We start from the raw sequence: 7678 nt of genomic DNA on the forward strand, positions 1-7678 counted from the left end.
CTATACAGTAGGACCCTGTTGTTTATCCATTCTATATATTGATATAATGGTTTGCATCGCTAACCCCAAACTCCCAATCCATCCTTCTCCTAACCACCTTCCCCTTGGCAACCGCAAGTCCATTCTCTATGTCTGTGAGTCTGTTTTGTAGATAAGTTCATTTGTGTCATACTTTAGATTCCACATATAAGTGATATCATATGGTATTTGTCTTTCTCTTTCTGACTTACTTCACTTAGTATGATAATCTCTAGGTGTTACCGAGCCTAAGCTTGTACTGCTCACTGCACAACAGGCCAATAATCAAGAGACGAGTTGTTGGGGCAAAGAATAACAACTTTATTTGGAAAGCCAGCAAATAGAGAAGATGGTGGGCTCATGCCCCAAAGAACCATCTTGCCTGAGTTAGAATTCAGGCTCTTTTATACTAAAAGAGGAGGGAGTAAAGTCAAACACTTCCTGGTTCCCATCAGGCTCTGGAGGGGATGTGTTAATTTCTTCTTCCCTGCAGTCATTCGTGGGCCTGTTCAGGTTATTTCCTGTGAGCTAAACAAAGGTATTTTAGCTTAAAGTTCATTACCTGGGAAGCAGGATTCCCAGAGATGGGCCATTGTGTATAATTTAAGCTTATAGGCAACATTCCTTTAGTGATTAACTTGTAATAAAATACAAAAGGTTCTTCCCTACTACATATGTCCATCCATGTTGCTGCAAATGGCACTGTTTCATTCTTTTTTATGACTGAGTAGTATTCTACTGTATATATGTACCACATCTTCTTTATCCATTTATCTGTTGATGGACATTTAGGTTGCTTCCATGTCTTGGCTATTGTGAATAGCACTGCTATGAACATAGGGGTGCTTGTATCTTTTTGAATTATAGTTTTGTCTGGACATATGCCTGGGAGAGGGATTGCTGGACCATATGGCAACTCTATTTAGTTTTCTGAGGAACCTCCATACTGCTTTCCATAGTGGTTACACCAATTTACATTCCCACCAAGAGTGTAGGAGGGTTCTCTTTTCTCCACACCCTCTCCAGCATTTGTTTGTATCATGTCTATTTCAATACCAATATCGATATAGAAAGAATTTCAATCTAAAATGGAGCCAGAGGATATAAAATGGAAAGTCTCACTCATGTGCCTTCAGAAAAACAAAACTTAAGGAATGAAAAACGGATTTCCTGATATACTGAAAACTGAAAATATTGGAATTTTCTTAAATGATAGGGAGTTAATCAGGGGTTATGTCATATCAACTTTGGAAAGTTTTTGCTTATGGTTTCCAGAGTTATGAATGGGAAATGACCCAGGTTGAGTTGGTCTTGCCAAGGGAGCTGAAGTGAGCTTTGTTTGTATGACTGGACTGGTTTTGTCTGCTTGAATTTTCAAAGCTGGTCTCTCTTTGTTTTGATTTTAACAGACTCCAACAGAAATTTCCCCTTACATTCCCTTCCCATAAATACAGCCTACCCCAAACCCTCAGCAGACTCATCTGTAGCTTGCTATAGTTTGTGTGTCCTGAATGGCAGTTTCTCTGCTATTCCCGAATAAATTCATCTCTTTGAGCTTACCTCAGTTTACCTCTTTATTTAGGTTGACAAGTAAATTCAGTGAGCATCTAAGATTATATTCTTCCTCTCTTGTTCTACCACCTTCACAATTCATTTTCACGTTTACTCTCCAGACTTTTGCCAGCATAAATTAGCAAAATCTTGTGGTTATTGAGAACTGTAATCCTTCTCTTCTTGTTTTAAATTTGTAATTATCAAACAACAAAGTCCTACTGTATAGCACAGGGAACTATACTCAATACCTTGAGATAAAGCATAATGGAAAAGAATATTTAAATATATATATTCATGTATAAAATACATATATATGTATTCATGTATATGAATCACTTTGCTGTACAGCAGAAATCAATACATTGTAAATTAACTATATTTTAATAAGAAAAATTGTAATCATCTCTCAGGGGATTTCTGGCATTGCCAGATATTGTCTGATGCTAATTCAGCATCATCCCTGCCCTTCTAAGAGTTCCCTTATATTTCAGAATCTGAAAACTATGTTTCCCAGAATCTCTTGCCAGCAGAGTTATGGTTTTGATTCTTCCAATAAGAGTTATTCATGCTAGATTTTAGAAGACAATGGAAATCATTATTGCTCAGCCTCAACAAGCAGGCATGTGGTCTTCAGCAGACATTAAATGTGAGATTTTGCAATGACTTCTGGGCTTTCTACTGAGCACCATCTGCTTTGGTGCAATAGGCTATTGAGATCATTATTGGTAGTTTCCTGCAGTTTTCTGATTTCCAAAGATAACTGATGACTTTCCCTGTCTATTGCCCTCTTTGGTGCTTTCAAAAATTTTGTAAACACCTAATTCCTTTCACTAAATACCCTCCTGCCTGAAATGCCTAGAGAGGTTTCTGTTTCCTGACTATAGACTGATAGACTATGGTCTGACTCTAGTTATTGACAGCTATTTAAGTATGGTCACCATTCAATCAGAGGAGATGCTAAGCTAATCAAAATAGATTCCAGTTATGAGCAACCAGTATAGCTTCACTGGTGATACTAGCTGAGTTTCAGCTCTAGTTATGAAACTGGAGCAATGAGATATGTATATGAGAAAGGCATGAAGGACATTGAGACAAGGTCTTCACTGTTAAAGGAACAGCCTCATCTGATAGAAAAGAGGTAGCTGCATTGACTAGAGTAGTATAGTAAGAAATATATGTGGTCTTTGTCCCCAATAAAAACATTTGAAATTTCCTGAGTGATAGAAATATCTTTTGTCATTCATTAGCTGTCTCTTTTGAGTGTGCCTGAGTTTATGCTAATGAGATGACTTAGGGTGGGGTCCCTAGAGAGCCTTGAGATAGGGCTGGTCACCAGAAACACTAAATGATTAGAGGGTTGGAACTTTTAAACCCACCCACTGACCTCTGGGAAGAGGAAGAGAAGGGCAACTGTACATTAAGCTCTATAAAACTCTTCAACAATAAGAGTTGATGAACTTCTGGGCTGGTAAACATTTGGAGATGGGGGGAGAGTGGTGTGCCAAGAGAGCATGGAAGCTCTGTGCCCCTTTCCACATACTTTGCCTTATGCATCTCTTTCATCTGGCTGTTACTGAGTTATATCCTTTTATAATAAACTGGTAATCTGAAATGTTTCTCTGAGTTCTATGAGTTGCTCTAATAAATTAATCAAAGCCAAAGAGGGGATTGTGGGAAGTTCTCATGTATAAAAAAATATTTATTAATATATTTGCTTCCACTATTTCTTTCTGGGCTCATTTTCATTTTACAAAGAAGATCCTTTAGTTGTTTTTTCACAAAGAACTTATTACTACTGTACTTTCATAATCCTTTTATGACTGAAAATGCTTTCATTTTACACTTTTTCTTGAAAAATAGTGTGGTAAACTCTGTTTCTCCTTCACATCTATTTTTGTCATCAATACCATGTATTTTAACTCTACATGTATTTTACATATATTTTAACCTCAACAAGATATTACCATTGTTTAAACAGTCAATAGTCATTTACTTTTAACCATATATCTACCCTTTCATCTTTTTTTTTTTTTTTACTTTTTTAAAGTTTTATTTATTTATTTTTGGCTGCAATGGGTCTTCATTGTTGTGTGCAGGCTTTCTCTAGTTGTGGTGAGCAGGGGCTACACTTCGTTGAGGTGCATAGGTTTCTCATTGTGGTCGCTTCTCTTTTTGCAGAGCAAAGGCTCTAGAGTATGCAGGTTTCAGTAGTTGTGGCACATGGGCTTCAGTAGTTGTGGTGCTCAGGCTCAGTAGTTGTGGTGCACAGGCTTAGTTGTTCCACGGCATGTGGGATCTTCCCAGACCAGGGATCGAACCCATGTCCCCTGCATTGGCAGGCAGATTCATAACCACTGAGCCACCAGGGAAGTCCTTCATCTGTTTTTATATCTTGTGTTACTGAGCTTCAACCAGGGATGATTTTCCTTTGCCTGGAAACATTTTTTGGTATTTCTTCTGGTGTAGGTCAACTGACATTAAATTCCCACAAGTTTTTGTGTGTCTGAAAATGTCCTTGTTTTGCCCTCATTTTTAAAAGGATATTTTAACTGGATATAACTTTCTAGCTTAGCAGTTATTCTCCTTCAGATTTTATTCCATTGTTTTCTGGCTTCCATATTTTCTTTTAAGAGTCAGCCATCAGTTTTGTTTTTACACCTTTAAAATTATGCATCTCCCTCTCTTCTGCTGCTGCTTTTAAGACTTTTTCTTTTTTCTTTAACTTTTAACAGTTTTACTATGATGTGTCTAGTTATGATTTTCTTTATATTTGCTTCTCTTGAGGATTTTAGAGCTTTTCAAATCTGTGGCTTATTGTCTTTCACCAATTTGGGAAAATTCTCAGACAGTATCTCTTCAAACATGATTTTTGCTCCTTCTCTTTCTCCTCTCACTTTGGGACTACATATGTTGGTTTTTTATCATGTCTTACAAGTCTGTTTTATAATTTTCTTTGTTTTCCAATCTTTTTATCTCTTTTTTAATCTGTATAGTTTCTTCTGTCCTATTTTTCAGTTCATTAGTGATCTCTACAGTTGTGCCTAATTTGTTGTTAATCCTATATATTGAGTATTTATTTCTGAAATTTTATTCTTAATTTCTAAAATTGCTACTTGATTTACTTTTATATATCTCAGATCTCTAATGAAAGTCTCCATATTTCCATCTATTCTCTGCATCAGTTCCTTTATAGTCTTGGACATATTAATTGAGTTATTTTAAATTATATTTCTAATAACTGTGAAATTTGGGTCTTCTGAGTATCTATTTCTACTTTCTGTTTTTGTTTTGTTTTCCAGTCATTCAGCCCAGTACACTTTTGATTGAATGATAGACATTGTGTATGAAACCATTTAGAGGCACTGGATGATGTTATCTTCCTCCAAAGAGGATTATATTTTCTTTTTGCCCTCATTTAACTAGCACAGTTTACATTAATTCTCATTAGGCTTTGAGATAGTTGGAGTCTGGGTTTAAACCTTTGTGAGGAATGATATATTATTGTTGTAGTCTTTAACCTAGGGAATAGTCATTCAGAGATCTTGGCTTGAAAACTGTCATATTGTCTAGGATTCCTTCTCTATTTCAGGCTCTGAACTCCTCTTTTTGTATGTTGAGCTTCAAGAGACTGCCCAAATCTCTATTTACCTTTTAAACACCTTAACAACTGTGAGGTGTTTTTTATTTTTCTTTTTACTGCAACTGTTCCTCTTCCTTCCCCCATTATCTAGAGACTTAGGATTCAGAATATTCCTTGAGGCAAAATCCTTGCAGAATGTTATACTCATTTCTCTATGATTACATTCTCTATGGGATCCTGGCTGTTCAAGTCTTAGCTACTCCACTTGTCTGAATTCCAACTTTGGTCTTTCCATCCCCATTTGATTGTTAAAAGCTCTTGGCCACTGCTCTTTGCTGTGCCTTTATCTCCTAGCTATAAAATGGAAGAGGCCTTCAGAGGAAAAACTGGTGGAGGATGTCGTTTATTCCAGTTTGTTTCCCTTTCCTCTATGATCTTGATTTCTTGGGCCTGGCTACCTTGGTTGCTCTTCAATGTCTTCAAATAACTGACTTATTTTTGTGTTTTATCTACGTTTATAGTTGTTCTTGATGGGAGTGTTAATTTGAGAAGAGCTTCTCTTAAAAAGCTTAACTTTAGACTTAAAAACTGGAAGTCTAAAGCCTATGCAGCCTTTTAATGTTAAAAGAGCCATACCATTTCCAGTTACTACTTATTAGACTCTTTTAGATTTTTAGTATCTTCTGTTACACCAAATAGCAGATGGCTTTCAAAGTTGTTCTCTCCTTGTGAGATAATCATATAACTGTTCATTATGTATCTATCTATCTCTTCTATTACATCTATCCCAACAGAAGAGTCTTTGAATAGCAACAAAACAAAAGGGGCCAAATACGTTAGCTGAGAGGGAGAAATACAGTTCTTTCTTAAGTAAATCATGATGAATCAAATCCTTGCCTTTTTCCCATTTAGAATCAGGGTAGTGGCCTATAGTAGTGCATTTTTGTTCTTGAAATAACTTTCTCTGGTCCTACTTCCTATAGCCCTCAGGTAGTAGCTTATCATAGTAGTGACTTTCCAAAAGGCAATTGATACATCTTTGCATTTGCCACTAGACTATATTCATCATAATTTTAAACTCTTTTTGTGATTTGGCATCCATATGGTTATCCACGATTCCTCAAATGAATGCCTGTCTTGTTTCAGGCACTGAGCATACAAATAGTGAATAGACACATGGCTTTTCTACTCTGTGATAAAAATGACATGTCTCAGGGGTCTGAGACAGGTAGAACTTAACCACTCTTTTTCTTGAATACTGCCATGCTGTTGCACTGTCTTGAGTTATAGTTGATCTGTTTTCTCCATCACTTTAGCTTTTGAAACTGTGAGGTTTGTAGGGCTGTTTCCACACTGCATACTGTCATTCTCTTTTTGGTGGTGATAATGTTTTTTTTTCTTTCTTGTTGCATCTCTCTTCTCCATGGTAACTTCTTGAAGCTGCCAGAATGATGTAACTTTTTTTCTTTTCTTTTTTGTTCAGCCACTTCTGCATGGTTGCCAATGGAAACCAGATAAGTAAGTATTAAGTGTAATATTAATTTAAATATTCTGTGTCTGGATAGAGATAAAGTGCATGACTTTTATGACATCTATTTCAAACTAGCTTCAGGCACTTTCTGCATTTACTTTAAGCCTTTTGTCGAGCTGTTCCAGAGTGGAGGTTCCTGGGAGTCTAAGTACCAGATAAATAGGGTGATATGTATGAAGAGAAAGTCCAGACAATGTAGTTGGGGAGATTGGGGGGGAAGCTAAGCACTATGGCATATTTTAGATGGTCCTAATTGAAAAAAATACTATAATATGAATGAATAAGGACAGACCTAAGGGTAATTTTTTAACTCATTCTTGGCAGCTTCTGCTTTTAGTTCCCAAGTGGTAAAGAACTAGTGGGAAAGAAAGGCCACTCACTGGATAAAGTCAGCAAATTTCATCCTGTTCAACTTTTCTCTTCAATGAGCTGATCAGTCCACTTTCAGCTTCCTAAATTTCCACTGACCTTAATTCTGTAGTTTTGATCTGCTCTTTCACTTTGTGACAGTTATCTTCAGTTTCTTCTCCAAACCCACCATTCTATTCTCTGCTTTGTGTTCTTGGACCCTGTAAACTACAGTTTTTGCTTTACCAGCTGACCCACTCCACCTTAGGCTTTCATAATAGGTGTTGCTAGAGGAAAGCTATAAGTCTGGAGGAAAAAGAAACTTCCTCCTTCCTGTTTACGATTATTGTCACCAAGCAGTGATTCTTCACCTTAAAAGTGACAGCCCTAAGAGCAGTACTTGCTTCCCTTAATGATTATCTTTGTGAAAACTTAGCTTCCATGTTTGCCTTTTCAGTTTCCTACAAATGACTAACAACTATTTAAGTTAAATTCTCTCTGTTGAATAATTTGTATAGTTTCTCTCTTTTGAATTGGACCCTGACTCATGCATATGTGCCATCTTTTTTCTTCCATAAAAAGTACCATAGGTTTATGGCACACTAAAGGTATATAGAAGATGGCCAATATTCATATCAATGGGGCTC

The sequence above is a fragment of the Hyperoodon ampullatus genome (genome assembly GCF_949752795.1).
Source record: "Hyperoodon ampullatus genome assembly, chromosome: 2".
NCBI lineage: Eukaryota > Metazoa > Chordata > Mammalia > Artiodactyla > Ziphiidae > Hyperoodon > Hyperoodon ampullatus.